Source organism: Balaenoptera physalus (genome assembly GCF_965194825.1).
Source record: "Balaenoptera physalus genome assembly, chromosome: 16".
In the NCBI taxonomy this organism is placed as follows: Eukaryota; Metazoa; Chordata; class Mammalia; order Artiodactyla; family Balaenopteridae; genus Balaenoptera; species Balaenoptera physalus.
Window position 1 is genome coordinate 49,462,648 of NC_138898.1, and position 19,309 is coordinate 49,481,956.

Below are 19,309 nucleotides of genomic sequence, written 5' to 3' on the forward strand. Positions count from 1 at the left end.
GCATGGGTTCTGATGAGAAGTCCTCTGTAATTCCTATCCTTGTTTCTCTATAGGTGAGACCCCTCCACCCCCACCCTGTCTTCTTTCAAGACTTTATCAGTGGTTTTCTGTAATTTAAATATGGTCTATCTAAAAAAAAAAATATATATATATATATATGGTCGATCTAAGTGTAGATTTTTTTGGTATTTTTCTTGGTGTTCTCTGAGCTTCCTAGGTCTGTGGTTTTGTGTCTCTCATTAATTTTGGAAAATTGTCTGTCATTATTACTTCAAATATTTCATCTTCATCTTATTCTTTGTCTTTCTTCTCCTTTTGGTACTCCAAGTGTGTATATGTTATAACTTTTGGAACTTCCCCACAGTTCTAGAATATTTTGTTCTGCCTTTTTTTTTGTTGTTATTGTTCTTTTTTCTCATTTTAGTTTGGGAACTTTCTACTGGCACGTTTTTAACCTCTCTGATTCTTTCCTTGGCTGTGTTGAGTATACCGATGAGCCCATTAAATGCTTTCTTCATTTCTATTACAGTGCTTTTGATTTGTAGGATTTCCTTTTGATTATTTGTTATAGTTTCCATCTCTCTGCTTACATTATCCATCTGTTCTTGAGTGTTGTCTAGTTTTTCCATTACAGCCTGTAACATATTAATCATAGTTATTTTTAATTCCAGGGAATTAAAAAGCATCTGGTTCTAATGCTTCCTTTTTCTCTACAGGCTGTGTTTTTTCTTGCCTTTTAGCATACCTTGTAATACTTTATTAAATGTTGAACATGATGTATTGGGTAATAAGAACTGAGGTAAAAGCCTTTAGTGTAAGGTTCTGTGTTAATCTGTCTAAGAGTTGGGCTGTGTTTAATGTTTGCTGTAACTGTAGATGTCAGAGGCTTCAAATTTGTCTGGCATCTTGGTTTTTATCTCTCCTGTTGCCTTTGGGCTCCTTGAATAGAGTCTGTGCCTTGCAGCTCTTTCAGCTGTAATCCAATGCTATACTGGAGCCCTACTGATGTGGTGCTAAGGTGCTGGGGAGAGGAAGCATTCTGTAATCATTTGATTAAATCTCAGTCTTTTCAGAGGCCTATGTCCCTGGGCTGTGACCTTCACAAGGGTTCCTTAGCATTTTTTCCCCTTCCCTTAGGTTCTGGTAAAATCTTTCCCCCTCAAGAGTAAGCATTTGCTTTGGAGAACTCTCTGGGTTTATTTCACAATGCTTTCCCTTCCTCCTGTCATAGCCATGAGGGGATCTTTCTTGGCTTCATGATAAGAACCTGGTAGGGTTTCTGAAAGTAGGTCCTCAAAAGCATGGGCCCACCACCAAGACTTCAGACTCCAGAAGTTTCTCACTCTCAAGCTAGTCCATGCTCACCTCCAGCAATTCATCAAAATCATCCTGTAAGTGTTTCTACCCATTTATGTCTCCAGCACCTTCTGCTCCAGGTAAGCAGAGTCTCTGTGTTCACTCACCATCTCTCCAAGTTTGGGGGCGGTAGTTTACCCTCTGATTTCAAATCCTTGATGGGTCTGAGAAAATCTGTTTATTTCCAGTTTACTCAGAATGTTTCTGTTGTAAGAACAGGAGTGATCACTTCCAAGCTCTTTACATGTTGGAGCTGAAACCAGAAGTTCTGAGTCTATATTTTTGAAGTAATGGAAAATCTAAACCACCTGGGCTTAAACAACAAGGGAATTTCTTTGCTTGTGTAACTGGGTATTTTAGAGGTAGTTCAAGACTTATGTTTGATTTGATCTCGTGGCTCAACAACACTGATAAGAACACAGATTCCTTTCATTTTTCTGTTCTAGCTCCTCAGTATCATCTGCAAGCTGGGTACGAGGTGGCTGTCAAAAATTTCCACGCTATGTGCTCCCTCTGAGAAAGAACAACTCTTCCCAATGCTGAAAAAAATATCTTCGGTTTCTATCTTGATTGAACAATCCCAGGTCACGTGTTCATTGTATACGTTAGCTATTGCCATGAAATGCTGTGTAATAACCACACCGTCTTGGTGCCATTTAACAACGAGTGTTACTCACGTGGCTGGCAGTCGTCTGAAAGAAGATCTGCTAATGTCATCTGGGCTCACTCCTGCGTCTGCAGGTTGGTGGGGGTGTGCTGATGCAGGCTGGGTTGACCAGATGGCTCTCCTTTAAGCCAGGAAGGCTCTGCTCCACCTCCCTCACTCTCGTAGGCCCTGAGGCTGAGTCATGTTATTGTCATAGAAATGGCAGGGGTGCAAGAGGAGAAATGGAAACATAGAAAGCTTCTTATGGTCTATGTGTGAAACTGGCACCGTGTCCATTCTGCCCACATGCTGCCGGTCAAAGCAAGTCCCATGGCCAAGGCCAAAATCAAGGGGCAGGAAAGTACACACTGCTCAGGATGAAGCCATGATGAGGGTGTAAATATAGGTGAAGATTAAGGTTAAATACTCAATCTATTGCTCTCACAAGTAAACCAGCCACTGTTTTCACAGGAATTCCAATGCCTCGAGTGACAAGGACCAGTCAAAACCCAGGCCTCAGAGCTGCTGATTGATTTGCACTGCATTTGTTTGCTAGGGCTACCGGAACAAAGTACCGCAGACTGGGTGACTTAAACAACAGAAGTTAATCTTTTTACCTTGGCCTACAGATGGCCATCTTCTCCTTCCTGTGTCTTTATGTGGTCTTCCCTCTGTGCATGTCCTTGTCCTAATTTCCTCTTCTTATAAGGACTCCAGTCATATTGGATAAAGGCCCACTCCCTGAAAAGTAACCCAAAGGACCCACCTAGCCCCATGGATACCAAAATCCACAGATGCTCAAGTCCCTTCCATAAAATGACATCGTACTGTCAGCGCTCTGTTTCTGCAGGTTCCACATCTGCGGCTACTGAGGGCCAGCTGCATTCATGTGCTAGTCTATCCTGGGGACCACCCTTAGCCACCCCTGTGGAAGAGCCAATGTTGATGGACTCACAGGATTAGTTTGCTGGGGCTGCAGTACCTAAGCACCACATGCTGGGTGGCTTAAACAACGGAGATGCATTGTGTCACAGTTCTGGAGGCTAGAAGTTCGAAATCGAGGTATTGGCAGGGTTGCTTCCTTCTTATGACTGTGAAGAAGACTCTGTCCTGTGCCTCTTGCCTGGCTTTGGGTAGTTTGCTGGCAATCTTTGGTGTTCCTGGCCTTGTGGATGGATAACCCCAATCTCAGCCTCCCTCTTTAAGTGGCATTCTGCGTGTGTCTCTGTGTCCAGATTTCCCTTTCTTATAAGGACACTAGTCATATTGGATTAGGGCACACCTAATGACCTCATATTATTTTAACTAATTACATCTGCAACTACCCTACTTCCAAATAAGATCACATCCTAAGGTACTGAGACTTAGGACTTCAACATATGAATTGGGGTGGGGGGGTTACAATTGATCCTATAAAAATATGCAAGGTACTCATTAACCATGTAGACTCTATTTCTTATAATTAACACCAATATAGATTTGTAGCATCAAATCAAAAGGATATGTAGTAAAATAATGATCAGGAGGAACCAGAATGAATTAGCTGTTCTAATAGGTGTGCAGTGGTATCTCACTGTTGTTTTAATTTGCAATTCCCTGGTGATAGGTGATGTTACACATCTTTTCATATGTTTATCTGTCATGGAATATATCTCCATTTTCTTTAGTTCTTTGATTTCTTTCATCAGAGTTTCCTCACATAGATCTTATGCATATTTTGTTAGATTTACAACTATATATTTCCTCTTTTGGTGCTAATATAAGTGGTACTGTGCTTTTAATTTCAAATTCCTATTGTTCATTGCTGGTATATAGAAAGGCAATTAAATTTTGTATATTAACCTTGTATCCTCCTACCTTGCTATAATTACTTATAGGTCCAGGAGTGAATTATTGGAATTTTCTACATAGACAATCATGTTGTCTGCAAAAAAAGATGGTTTTATTTCTTCTTTCCCAATCTGTATAACTTTTATTTTCTTTTCTAGTCTTCTTGAATTAGCTAGGAGTTCCAGTCCAATCTTGAATAGGAGTGGTAAGAGTAGATATTCTTGACTTGCTCCTGATCTTAGCAGGAAAATATCCAGTTTTTCACTATTAAGTATGATTTTAGCTGTTTTTGTTTGTTGGTTGATTGGTTGGTTGTTTTTTTTTTTTTTTTTTTTTTTTTGGTGGGGGGCACACTGTGAGGCTTGTGGGATCTTAGTTCCCCAACCACGGATAGAACCTGGGCGCTCAGTAGTGAAAGCTCGGAGTCCTAACCACTGGACCACCAGGAAATTCTTAGCTGTTTTTTTAAATAGATATTCTTTTTCAAATTGAGGAAATTTTCCTCTATTCCTAGTTTTCTAGGCATTTTTACCATGGGTACTGGATATACCCATGTCAAATGCTTTTTCTACATTTAATACGATCAGATTTTTTTCTTTAGCTTGTCAATGTGGTGAATTAATTTAATCAATTTTCAGATGCTGAACCAGCCTTGCATATTTGGAATAAATCTCACTGGTCATGGTGTACAATTCTTTTTTATGTATTGGATTCAATTTGCTAATATTTTATTGAGGATTTTTGCATCTATGTTCACAAGAGATATTGGTCTATAGTTTTTCATTCTTGTAACATCCTGTGTGATTTTGGTATTAGGGTAATGCTAGCCTCATAGAGTCAGTTAGAAAGTATGCACTCTGCTTCTATTTCCTTTAAGAAATTGTAGGAAATTGGTGCAATTTTTTCCTTAATTATTTGGTAGAATTCACCAGCAAACCCGTATGGGCCTGGTATTTTCTGTTTTGGAATATTATTAACTATTGGTTCAATTTCTTTAACAGGCCTTTTCAGATTATCTCTTGTTCTTTGTGTGAGTTGTGGTAGATTGGTAGATATGATAGATGTGGTTGATTTATTTTTAGACTCATGAAATAAACTCAAGAAATTGGTCTATTTCATCTAGGTTATAAATGTGCCAGTATAGAGTTATTCATAATATTCCTTTATTATCTTTTTAATTTCCATAGGATTAGTGATAGCTCCTCTTTCATTTCTGATATTAGTAATTTTAATTTTTTTTTCTTAGTAAACCCAGCTAAAGGTTTATCAATTTCATGGATCTTTGCATAGAACCAATGTTGGGTTTTGTTGACTTCCTCTGTTGAATTCCTATTTTCAACTTCATTGATTTCTCTTCTAATTTTTATTATTTCTTTTCTTTTGTTTATTTTGGATTTAATTTGGTCTTCTTTTCTAGTTTCCTAAGGTAAAAGATTAAATTAGAGATTTTGGATTCTTCTTTTCTAATACAAGCATTCAATGCTTTAAATTTCCCTGTAAGCACTGCTTTCACTACACCCCATAAGTTTTTATAAGTTACAATCTCTTTTTCATTTATTTCAAAATATTTTAAAATTTCTCTTGAGATTTCTTCTTTGACTAATGAGTTATTTAGAAGTATGGTGTTTAACCTCCAAGTTCTTTGGGTTTTCCAAGTATTCTGTTCCAGCTATGTCTGTTACTGAATTCCAGTTTAATTTCATTATGGTCTGAAAGCATACTTTGTATGATTTTTATTCTTTTAGATTTGTTGAGGTGTGTTTATGTCCCAGAATGTGGTCTACTTTGGTGAATGTTCCATGTGAGCTTGAGAAGAATGTGTATTTTGTTCTTCGCCCACACCAAAAGCATGAGGGTATTTTTCTCTGATCTTCATAGTGACAATCTGGTAGGGCTCCTGGAAGCAAAACTCACTCAAGTCTGAGGACCCCTGCCAAAGACCCAGAGTTTTTAACTCTCAGACCTGCCCACACTGAGCCCCACAGAAATTTGTCAATTACAGTTCCGGTTTTCCTACTTCAGTACTGGTTCCTGTGGAGTTTTCTGCTCCTGGGATTCTGCCCAGTAAGTTGTGATTCTCTGTGTCTGGCAGTCCCTTCAGTTTTGGGGGAGAGTGGTTTGCCCTGTGACCTGGATCTAAGAAGAGTTGTTGATTTTCAGCTAGTTCAGCTCTTTCCTTGCTGTGAAGACAGGAGTGATGACTGCCAAGCTCCTTACATGCTAGACCAGAAAGTGGAAGTCTCACTCTGAGGCTTTTAAAATCTCTGCGTGTCAGTCTTATATCTTATCTGGATTGATGTTTCATAATGGCAGTGACCACATCTTATTAATAATACCATATAATAGTTTTCAGTGCTCAGTATATGCCAGACATCATATTAATAAGTACTTTACATATATTACATTTTGTACTACTACTACTAATAGCTAACATTTAATGTGTTTTCTATGTCCCAGGATCCATGCTAATAGCATCTCATTTATTTCTCTTAATCCTTACCCCCCCAAAAAACAAAAACAAATCAAAATAAAGTGAAATCAAACAAAACCTGGGAAATAAGAACTAGTGTTAGAGATGGGGAACCGAGGTTCAGAGGGGTGGGATAACTTGCCAAAGTCCCACAACTAGCGAGTGATGTGGTCCAGGGATCCAAAGCCAGACGTGTCCGACTTTAGAACCCAGGCATCAACAACCAGGGCATACTGCCTCCAGGTGGATTTGGTTCTATCCTCCATATGGTGTGTCTTGTATGACAAGCATCCAAAAAATGTCTTGACTGAGTGGCTCTTTAGAACAAAATACTTCCAGCTGTTCTAAAGTTTTGAAGCAGCTCTAATTAGTATAAGCATACCTCTGAGATCTGTGTTAAACTCAGGAAGTCTGCTGCCGGGTGTGTATGTGATGTGCCACTTGAAATGAGCTGCCACTCGGAATAAAAGGAAAGAAGTAGACATGCTTCCTGCCTTCGAAAGATCACGGTCACAGTGAACAGTTAGAACACTCAAAGAGAACATTAAAAGATTCTGCTTTCATAGGGCAACTCATGAACATGTGCAAATGAAAATAAATACTACATGCACAGTGCAAGGCAGTGGGAAAAACATTGACTTGGCAAAAACCTAACAGATGGGTTTTGAAATCGTTTCTGCCACAACTACGACTCTTAAAACTTGGAGAACATTTCTTAACCTCTCTGAGTTTTGATTTTCTCACCCATCCAATGAATACAACTAATGTCTGCCTCCTAAGACCCAAATGAAAAAAATGCATAAAAAGAACCTGTGACAGGGGGAATTGAATAAATATATGTTCTCTGGCTTTTGTATTCAAGGACTATAATTTGGGGGTTTACACCTTGTGATGGGAAATGTATGACTTTCATTTGGACGGACAGATCAGATCCCATGATCCTGAGAAAGTTATGTAACCTTTCTAAACATCAATGTCCTTCCTTTTTTTTTTTTTTTTTTTAATTTGACAAATCCCTATTGAACATCTACTATGTTTTAGGCACTGGACTAGGCCAGCAGAGGCATGACCAACACAATCCCTACCCTCTAGGGGCCAACAGTACTTGTCTGTAGGTACACTCATAGGGCCCCGTAGGTGCTGAAGGACAAGAGATGCTGTGTGTAGCATACTGCTGGGCACATAACCATTTAGTCTGCATCACAAACCTAGTCCATGAAAGATGGAAGGATGCCAAAGAGAGGGATAGGGGGTCTGTACTGGTTTTCTGTTGCTATAACAAATGACCACAAACTTAGTGGCTAAACAACACAGTTTTACTATCTTACAGTTCTGTGGGTCAGAAACCTAACATGGATCTCACTGGGCTAAAATCTAGGCATCAGTAGCACTGCATTTCTTTCTGGAGACTCTAAGGGGAGGGTAAGGGGAGAGCTGAATTATGTTCACCCCAAATTTATATGTTGAAGCCCTAACCTCTGATGTGACTATACTTGGAGCTAGAGCTTCCAGGAGGTAATTAAGGTTAAATGAGGTCATAAGGGTGGGGTCCTAATCCAATAGGATTAGTGGCCTTATAAGAAGAGGAAGAGAGAGAGCTCTCTCACACTGTGTGCACGTACCAAGAAAAGGCACCCCCTACAAGCCGGGAAGAGGACTTGGTCATGACTTCCAGCTTCCACAACTGTGAGAAATAAATTTCTGTTGTTTAAGCCACTAAGCTATTTTGTTAGGGCAGCCTGAGCAGACTAATATAAGGAGAATGCTTTTTTTTTCTTTTTCTGGATTCTGGAGGCTCTTCCATTCCCTGGCTCATGGCTCCTCTCCCCCAGCCTCAAAGCCAGCAATGTCACATCTCTCTGACCACAGCTGGAAAGGCGCCCTGCTTTGAAGGGCTCATGTGACTAGATTGGACCCACCTGGGTGATCCAGGAAACTACCCCCCCCCATGTCAAGGTCCTCAACCCTAATCACATCTACAAAATTCCTTCTGCCTTTGAAGGCAATATCCACAGTTACCAGGCACTAGGACGTCTTTGGGGAGCCATTGCGCTGCCTACCACAGGGTCCAAGGGGGTCTGTTTGGAGTTGGGGCACAGATTCTGGAAGAACATCTGAGAAGTGCACAGAAAGTGGGATGAGAAAGTCATGCCTTGTATTTCCAGGGCACCTGTATAGCTGCTTTTCTCCCACAGAGAACATACTCAGCCAAACAGGAAGTGGCCTGGCCAGACGTTTTCCCCACAGACATGATTATAGTGCATGTTCCCCAAATACTGAGAGTTACCAGCTCTAGTTTGCTGGTGTCTTTTCGATAGAGTATACTTGTTTCTGATCATTGGTAAAAGATACCGTAATTTTCAAAACTGTTGTAATGGTGTCCTAATGTCGTGGGGTGTTCCAGGACAAAGTGAAGCCTAAGATTTTCTCCTGGTATTGATCTTCCTGTGGTCACCTCTCCTGCCACATTCTATGCCTGAATTCTGTCCCACCTTCCTCATCGAAGCACCTGCCAACGAAAGCTTCAAAAATTCTATTCTTTATTATACAGAGCTCTAATTTTTTTTTAACATTAAACGTAAAAAAAAACTTAAAAAAAAAAACCTTTCAAACTTCTTTTAAACTTTCAACTATTCTCAAAGGGACATCACCTTTCACAATCAAATACACAGTATTAGTTTCCTAGGGTTGCTGAAAATAATTATGAACTGGGTGGCTTAAAACAACAAAAATATGTTCTCTCACAGCTCTGGAGGGTAGAAGTCTGAACTCAGGTGTGGGCAGGGCTATACTCCCTCCCAGCTCTAGGGGAGGACCCCTCCTTGCCCGTTCCAGCTTCTGGGTTACCAGCAATTCTTGGCATTCTTTAGTTTGTAGACACATCCCTGCCCCATTGTCACATGGCATTTTCCCTGTGTGTCTCTGTTTTCTTTTCTTATAAAGACTCCAGTCATTGGATTAGGATGCACCCTAATCCAGTAGGACCTCATCTTAGCTAGCTACATCTGCAAAACCCTATTTCCAATTAAGGTCATATTCTGAGGTTCCAGGTAGACATGAATTGGGGGGGCCTATTTAACCCCATATATACAGCCATTATAATTATTTAACTAAATTACAGAATGGCTCTCCCTTACAAGAAATTCTGCCTTTATCCTAAGCTAAGTGGCTCAAACTGTAGCCAGCCTTGAAAAAAACACTTTTATTCTCCCCATAATCCTAAAAAAAACTGATTTAAAAGTCTCTGTCACTCTCTGACCTAGAAGTATTAGAATGTGATACTCAGGAGGAACTCTCAGGAGGAACTCAACACCGTGGCCCTTTAAATTGGGCTTGAATAAATCAAGTGCCCACGCAGTGTTCTGGGGGGTGGGGGGGTTCACTGTTAACCTAATGCTGATGTTGGGAGTGAGAGGTTAAGTATTCTTTGGGGGAACGTGAAGCTGTTGTGTTCTGGCAGAGCTGTGCCTGTAGGATTTGTTAATTAATTGGGAGAAACGAACATGTTCCCAGTATGGATCTCAACTGCCCATATCATTGCTGTGCTTCTGAAGGTAGGTGTCGTTTTCTATGAACAGGCCAGGAGGAGTTAATGTGAGCAAGGAAAACTGTTTTTACTTCATACTAGATGAACACTGACGACTAACTGAACTGGGCTAGGAGAACCCAACATGTTTCGGGGGGTCCATCCATCCCCTGGTATCCCAAAGCCTGGATAACAGTGTGTTTGGATGCTGGCCTGCCGTGTTCTGTAACAATGATGTCATGAGAGGCACGCAGCAAACTCACACTCCTGCAAGTGTTTCTCTGCAGGTTGTTCACACTCTAAACCACTGGAAAGAGGTCTATATTGGATGGAGCACATCACCTGGGAAGACAGGACTTACGCTGGGATGAGAAGACAAACGTCATCCCCCTCTGGGCCATGTGGTTGCTGGTGCCCATGTGCTGAGCAGGTGAGAGGGCGTCCCCATCAGGGGAAGGTGAACGGGCCCCTTAGGGCTGGCAGCTGGTGAGAGTATGGCGGGGGGAACATCTATTAGTTACCCCTTAGTGGTTTGCGCTTTTTTTTTAAATGAATCTGAATATTGTTGGACAGGACATGGGGTCTTTTTGCCACAGTCACCACAAGTCCCTAATGCCTCACTCTGGCCATAAACACTACCTCTTTGTTACTGGCAAGCTGACTTTTCAGCTTGCAGTAGCTAAACTAATATTGACAGTCACATTTTTTAAAAGGCACCCTGTGTTACCCACCATAGACCGATTAAACTAGAAGACATCTTGCCCACCCTCCTGCTTCCAGACCTCAAGCTGTGATTCTTGGTAAAGCTCAGGTCAAGGGGGGGTCCTGTCCCCAGAAGTCCCACATCAGAGTTCCAGGAAGAGTCTTAAAGGAGAGCAACCCAGTGGGCACATACCGTAGGCCAGTCAAGAGGACAGGCAAGGGGACTTCCTTGGCAGTCCAGTGGTTGGGACTTCGCCTTTCAATGAGGGCGGTGCGGGTTCGATCCCTGGTCGCGGAGCTAAGATCCCCCATGCCTCGCGGCCAAAGAGCCAAAACATAAAACAGAAGCAATATTGTAACAAATTCAATAAAGACTTTAAAAATGGTCCACATCAAAAAAATCTTTAAAAAAAAAAAAAGAGGACACGCGAAACTTATTTCTTGGTGTGGATTTTGAGCTCAGCTAAATAGAACATTGTGCAAGGCCACACATGAACACGCTCCATACTCAGGTGGGGAAAGAAAGTGTGGCTTCCTTATTAACAATAAGAGAATGAATCTCCCTAGGGAGCCTCCCTGCCCGCACCCCTCAGGGTAACTGGGAACCAACCTTGACAATGAACAATAATTCTCTCTTTGGCCTTTAGCCGTCTCCTTCAGTTTATAATAGTCTCTTTCAGGTAAATGCTCGGGTCTTTCAAATTCTGCCTCTCCTCCTTCTATTCCCTGAGATGGCACCTGGGCATGAGGAAGTGCGTATCTTCTCTTGGGAACACTGCGGTGGGGGGAGTCCTTGTGCAGCTGTTCATGGAGTCCCCATGCTGGGGGGGGGGGGTGACAGTGTCCCTGGTAGTATCGGTTCTGAGGTCTCCAGTTGTGAATCTGTCAGGGTTCAGCAAGCTTCCATACCTAACCTTGGCCGTCTCAGCTCTTGCTGGCACGGTGTGTGCACCTGTGGTCTGTCCTGCAGCCAGAACAGTGCTGTGTTCACTAAACATTTCTTTTACCTCCAGGGCACACAGAAGACTACATGTCCCAGCCTCCCTTGTATCTGGGTCTGGTCATATGACTAGTTCTGGCCAATGGGATGTGGACGGAGTGACAGATGCCCCTCGTGAGACTGGTCCTCAGCTAAGGGGACCAATCAGTTATTTTACTCCAGTCACCATGTCCCCCATGGTAAGCTGGCTGCAGCACCATCGACTCCTTTCCACATCCCTCCATGCAGTGTAGAACTTAACGCATCACTTCCTTGCTGCAGGGAAGACAAGGAGAGCCTGGAAGCTAAACTCAAGCCCGCTGTCTAATCAAAGCCTCTGGATTTTCGCTGTGTGGGTCCAGAGGGCCCTGTGAAGCAGCCTCCTTCCACGTTTCTAAAGGGACATGAGTCAAATGCCCTCAGCTTTCAGTTTTGCCCTCAACCTATCCAAGAATTCAACCTAGAGAGCCGAGGTCAGGACACTTGTATCTCACCCCTGCTTTCCCATGTAACAAGACTACAAATTCACATTCAAAGAAGGCAGCTCGTCCACAGGATCCCAACACTCATCCTACCAGGTCTAAGCTGGTCAATTCTAACTTGAACCAAAATACTGAAAAATCCCCTTAACTCGGCATGTTTTGAATTAATGGCTAGCCTTCTAAATCTCTGTTCCTTCTCAGGCGTTATGTGGTGTTTGAGGAGGGGGCTTCTTGCTGATGGGGGGAGGGAGCTCAGGTCCACATGCACAGGTCCAGGTCCAGCTGTGGCTCCTCTGCCTCCTTGGAGAGGCCCCTAGTCCACTGTTTGCAGTGGAGGCTGGAATTGTGGCTGGTGGGTGCGTGGTCCAGCTCTGGGCCCCGTCAGAGCCTGGGATCTCCCCTCTTGACTTAGCGTCCCAACCCAGCCCTCTCTGGTGCTAAAATCTGTTTGGGACTCACATTCAGTCCCCAGCCTGGGTGACTTTCCCTGCAGCTCTTGGCTACGAGTCACTTTGACCCAACACAGCAACCCCTCTGTCAGTTTCCCAAGGCTTTACCACTATTCCCCACCCTTGGAGCCCAGGGGTCTACCTGGATCCTTACATGGTGCCTGGGTATCAAGGGCTCAGGGAAGTGCTAACTCGAATTATCTTCTCCCTCTTGGACTGATCAGAGGAGCTCTCACTCCACGTGGGAAACATGGCCAATGTTCTCTGCTTCTAAGTCTCCCCCAATCTAAGGGGGAGGAGTCAGGACATGCATCTCACCATCTTCCCCATCACCATCCCTTCTCCTTCCCACAGTTCCCTGGGGGCTCTCATTTCTACTTCCCATCAGCCAGGATGTCAAAGCCTCCTTCCCAAGGGGGGTCTCCACCTCCCCCTCACTTGGCTATTTTTGCAAAATTGTTGCTGTGTAATATACAAGGAATAGAAATAAAAATCTTACTGGTTTTTCTTACTTTCAGAACATTACTCTCCCACAAGCATATCAATGACACTGAAGCTTGAACCAAAGATCCTGATTATTTTACTATGGAAAGAATGATTTATTTCCCTCAATGTTTCTGTTCTGATAAATATAACATTTCTTAGCATGCCCCACAAACTCACACTTACCTCCAACATACTCAGCGACCCCTCACCCGTGCAGGGAGCTGTGAGTGTGCAGCTGATCCAGGTGGTCTGCCATCCACCTGCTGGGCTGTCTTCACCTGTCACACCTCCTCAGGGACCTCCTGTTTTGCCCACCCTCAGCACATTGGCACAAAGCCTGGTGGTAGGCAGGGAGTCAGTGTTCCCAGCATGATGGCTAATCCCCACATTGGGGGACCAGTAACCAAGAGCCTGCAGAAAAGTATATTTCAAAGTTTAAGTACAATTTCCAGGTGTTTCTAAAGCCCAGAGCTTCCAAAGTTTTGAAAAATTAGCATTCTGTGAATGCAATTAAATCAGTCGATGATCACCTGCACCTTTTTGTTTTGTTCTGTTTTGTACTTGGTGGCACAGAATAGGATTGCCACCCCTCAGTGATTCTGAACTTCCAGCTTTCTCTGTTTGATCCATGTTCCCATTTTCCCAGGCTACACATTTTAGGAAGATATTTTTCACAAGAGTAGAGCTGAATAATTTCCCTGCCTTTTTCTCCTAACCACTTCCTGTGCCTGTAGGCATTCATGAGTCACTGCTCTGCATGGGTGCCCTCACGTTGCTCATTCACCTTGAGAAGCATCTCCCTGCAGCTCCAGGTTCATTCATCTGTATTTTATTTCACAAAGGCCACTTGTGCGTTGAGCCTACCTTTTATTTTAATTATAATAAAAAAGAAACAACTAAGTCAAAGACTGGACTTGCATCCCTTTTTCCTTCTTAATTACAGGTGCCCATAGCTTATTACCTAAGATGCAAGGGGACAGGGGAAGAGTGTGGACTTTGGGAAGAGACGGACCTGAGTTTAAATTCTGGCTTTGCTATTTATCAGCTGTGTGACCTTGGACATGTCATTAAACCTCTCTTGGTCTTAGATCTTGCAGGTGTAAAACAGCAGTATGATGCTATAGGCAGAATACTTCTCTTTCTGCCAGGTGGAAAGAAGCTCACCGAGGCTGGGACTGCAGATCCCACGTGGATAAGAGAGGACCACTGTGGCTGTCCATCGGACTTGTGTACAATATAAGCCAGGGGCCCAAACGATCCTTAGCCCAGTGACTCTGGGGATATTGGTAAGGAGGGAGGTGGTCCTTTCTTTGTATGAGACTAGATCTTGTTGTCTCTGGGTGTGAAAGAGTGCCCATCTTGGTGAGTGTGCTTGCTTGGATGTAAACAATGACCATTGATGGCTACCAGCATCACAAAAACAGAGGTGCCAGCTAACAGGGGCCCCCAAGGGAGAGCACACCACCATGTATGAAGTACAGGAATCTGTTGAGCCTCTGGACCCAGAAGCCAATTTACAAGAAATACAGGGGACAGAGGAACATGTTAACACACACCACAGGGAGACAGTTAGTGAAATCCAGACTGTGGTTGGTTCTACAGAATAAACGATCAGTTTCTTCAACAAAAAAATTGCAAGGAGAAAGTATGGAGGGGGTACCTATAAAATAAGAGACTTTAAATACTTGTCAACCAGCATGTAGCCCTTACTTGGATCCTAATTCAAACAAACAAAAAACTGTTAAAAAATTATGATACATAAAATAAGTGGAAATTTGATCAATGACTAGCTACGGGATGACCTTAAGGAATTATTGTACATTTTTGAGGTGTGATGATCGTATAGTGGTTATTTTTTTTAAGTTGCGTGTATTTAGAGATACTGTGTAGTAAAGAATTTAACCCTGCCCTAAGAGAGATCTGGCTTTTGTCCTCTGCTTCTAGGAGGTAACCTCTCAACACTTGGAATGTCATGCCTGAAAGGAGGGTCTTCATTTAGGGTGGGACTGGCCACACCAGGAAGTCTAATAATGTGATTGTGAGGGGCTTTGGGTCACGTGGTAGCAATTCAGCCTCCTGAGGCGAGGGGCCTGAGAGTGAGCTCAGCCACGTGGGCAGCAGACTGTGGAGCCCAGTAAAGACCCTGGACTCCAAGGCCCAGGCAAGCTTCCCAGGGTGGTAGCACTCCGTGCATGCTGTCACGTGTCAGTACCAGGAAAGGGAGGCTGTCCATGACTCCATAGGGAGGGGGCAACCGGCAGCTCCATGTTCAGAACTTTCCTGGACCCTGGACCTTCTTCTTCCCTTGGCTGGATTTAACCCTTTGCCTGAAATAGACCATAAGCATGAGTATAACAGCTTTCTGTGAGTCCTTCTAGTGAATGATCACACCCGAGGATCATTTGGGGAACATCCCTCTCTAGTTTTGCAGGGGAGGTCAGAGTGGTCCCGTGTATATTGCCTGCCCTCAAGTGATGCAGATACAGACTGCGCTATCTTGAAGTGAAGAGTAATAATATGACGGCTGAGGTATACGGAGCAGCGTGCAGAAGGAGCAGAACTATCCGTGGGTTGCGGGCCATCGTATGTTCTGTAGTTCCTACAATAAACAGTTAGCTAGTCTGTTCGGGGAAACCTCCGCAGTTCATGTGATAGGGCTCTTTCCTCCCATAACCAGCACCCCATTAGGACTCCGGGCCCCACTGCCTTCTCTTGAATCCCAGGTGGAAAGGGGTCCATGGGGTGGCCTCAGTGGGTGGGTACCAAACTAAGCCTCCAGCACAAGCAGCCATTGGTCCCAATTATCCAGGACTTGGCGACCAGCCGGCTGCTGTTGAGGAAAAGTCCTCACTGGACATCCAAGGACAGCTGACAAAAGCCCTGCTGCAGGTCACAGACAGTGCCTGTTGGATGGAGTAGGTTGTGTGTGGTCACAACAAGTGGCTCCCGGTGCTTGAAGGAGGCCCTTGGGGAGACTGTGCTGAATGTTGGGGTGCTTTGCTCTGACCAGCATCTCCGCCCCTTGTTCTGTCTGGAAATCCCCATTGTGACAGCACTTGTCTCCCACTAGAGAGATGATAAAAGACCAGATACTCTCCCCCTCCCCAGTGAGGGGTGTGTGGGCATGACCTCAGAAAAACTGGTCCTTGTGTCTGGAGCCAGTGACTCAAGGAGGCAGGAATTATTTAGATGCCATTCCGGCAGCCAGGGTCGGGGTGTTCAGTGTTATTGCAGTGCCAGTGGCAATTCCAGATGAGAAAGCTCTAGCCTCCAGGGTGGCAGTGGTGGGGGCCAGGCGCAGCACCCAGGTCCCAGGGTGTCTGTAAGATGCAACCTGGCAGTGGTGGTCCAGCCTCAGTATTCAGGGCCTGGAGATGGCCGTGGCCTCAGCATCTGCATCCAGGGGCCACACAGATGACAAAGGCGTCAGCTTGTGCCTTCCAGTCTCCAGGGTGGCAGCAGTGATGGAGTCAGCTCATGCACTCAAGCTCTAGCGTGTCAGCTCATGCATTCGGGATCCACATCTCATCCCACCCAGGCCACTCCTTAGACATGACCTTGGCTAACAGTCCAGCCTCCTAAATTCCTTTAGCTTCTTCCCATTTTCTGATCATGGTTCCATGCTTTTCTCTTGATTTGATCAGTCAATAAATTCCTCTACTCCTTAATTTAACTGAGCTTTCTGTTTGTAACCAAGACTCTGGACCAGTTCCATAGCCCTTTGCTCACATTTTTCTCATTTCTGGCCCCATGGCCCCATAGAATCCTGTCTGCCTCCTCTGGGGTCCACTGACCCCTGCGTGTCTCCTTCTCCCTGCATCTCTCCTGACCACTCCTATCCGAGCAAATCTTCCAGGGTCTGTGCAGACGAAGTCCTGTCTCCTCCAGACCTCAGATGTTTCACCATGCTACTTTGTAAGGGCAACACTTTTAAAATTAAGGCAAGAAAACTCCCTTTCTCTGCTTTAGAATTATTGAAATACACCCCCAAGCACATAATGGAGTAGATGCTTCAATGAGGGGAAGCAGGGCAGAGGAAAAACTACCTGGAAGAAAATAATTGGTCTATAGAAAGACCTGTGTGTGAATGTTCATAGTTGCTTTAGCCCAATAGCCCAATACTGGAAACAACTCAAATTTCCATTAACAAAAGAATAGATAAACAAACTGTAGTCTATTCATACTATGGAATACCACACAGCAACTAGAATGATAGAATTATTGCTACACACAATGAGATGGATGGATCTTATAAACATAATGTTGAAGGAAAGAAGACAGACAAAAGAGTACATAATGACAACTAACTGCTGAACAATCATCGACAGGAAGACACTGGAACTCACCAAAAAAGATACCCAGGAGAAGCCGCAATTAGATGGTAGGAGGGGCGCAATCACAATAAAATCAAATCCCATAACTGCTGGGTGGGTGACTCACAAACTGGAGAACACTTATACCACAGAAGTCCACCCACAGGAGTGAAGGTTCTGAGCCCCATGTCAGGCTTCCCAACCTGGAGGTCCGGCAACGGGAGGAGGAATTCCTAGAGAATCAGAGTTTGAAGGCTAGCAGGATTTGATTGCAGAACTTCAACAGGACTGGGGGAAACAGAGACTCCACTCTTGGAGGGCACATACAAAGTAGTGTGTGCATCGGGATCCAGGGGAAGGAGCAGTGACCCCCATAGGACACAGAACCAGACCTACCTGCTAGTGTTGGAGGGTCTCCTGTAGAGGCAGGGGGTGGCTGTGGTTCACCATGGGGACAAGGACACTGGCAGCAGAACTTCTGGGAAGTACTCCTTGGCGTGAACCCTCCCAGAGTCTGCCATTAGCCCCACCAAAGAGCTGGGTAGGCTCCAGTACTGGGTCGCCTCAGGCCAAACAGCCAACAGGGAGGGAACCCAGCCCCACACATCAGCAGACAAGCAGATTAAAGTTTTACGGAGCCCTGCCCACCAGAGCAACAGCCAGCTCTACCCACCACCAGTCCCTCCCATCAGGAAGCTTGCACAAGCCTCTTAGATAGCCTCATCCACATGAGGGCAGGCAGCAGAAGCAAGAAGAACTACAATTCTGCAGCCTGTGGAAGGAAAACCACATTCACAGAAAGATATACAAAATGAAAAGGCAGAGGACAATGTACCAGATGAAGGAAAAAGACAAAACCCCAGAAAAACAGCTAAATGAAGTGGAAATAGGCAACTTTCCAGAAAAAGAATTCAGAATAATGATAGTGAAGATGATCCAGGACCTTGGAAAAAGAATGGAGGCAAAGATCAAGAAGATGCAAGAAATGTTTAAAAAAGACCTAGAAGAATTAAAGAACAAACACCTAGAAGAATCAAAGAACAAACAAATAAAGGTGAACAATACAATACCTGAAATGAAAAATACACTAGAAGGAATTAATAGAAGAATAACTGAGGCAGAAAAATGGATAAGTGACCTGGAAGACAGAATGGTGGAATTCACTGCTGTGGAACAGAAGAAAGAAAAAAGAAGGAAAAGAAATGAAGACAGCCTAAGAGACCTCTGGAACAACATTAAACACACCAACATTCGCATTATAGGGGTCCCAGAAGGAGAAGGGAGAGAGAGAAAGAAAATATTTGAAGAGATTATAGTCAAAAACTTCCCTAACATGGGAAAGGAAATAGCCATCCGAGATGAGGAAGTACAAGGAGTCTCAGAAAGGATAAACCCAAGAAGAAACAGGCCGAGACACATAGTAATCAAATTAACAAAAATTAAAGGCAAAGAAACAATTTTTTAAAGCAACAAGGGAAAAATGACAACATACAAGGGAACTCCCATAAGGTTAACAGCTGATTTCTCAGCAGAAACTCTACAATCCGGAAGGCAGTGGCGCAATATACTTAAAATGATGAAAGGGAAGAACCTACAACCAAGATTACTCTACCTGGCAAGGATCTCATTCAGATTCGACAGAGAAATCAAAAGCTTTACAGACAAGCGAAAGCTAAGAGAATTCAGCACCACCAAACCAGCTATACAACAAATGCTAAAGGAACTTTTCTAAGTGGGAAACACAAGAGAAGAAAAGGACCTACAAAAACAAACTCATAACAATTAAGAAAATGGTAATAGGAACATACATATCGATAATTACCTTAAACGTGAATGGATTAAATGCTCCAACCAAAAGACACAGGCTCACTGAATGGATACAAAAACAAGACCCATATATATGCTGTCTACAAGAGACCCACTTCTGACCTAGAGACACATACAGACTGAAAGTGAGAGGATGGAAAAAGATATTCCATGCAAATGGAAATCAAAAGAAAGCTGGAGTAGCAATACTCATATCAGATAAAATAGACTTTAAAATAAAGACAACAAGAGACAAAGAAGGAC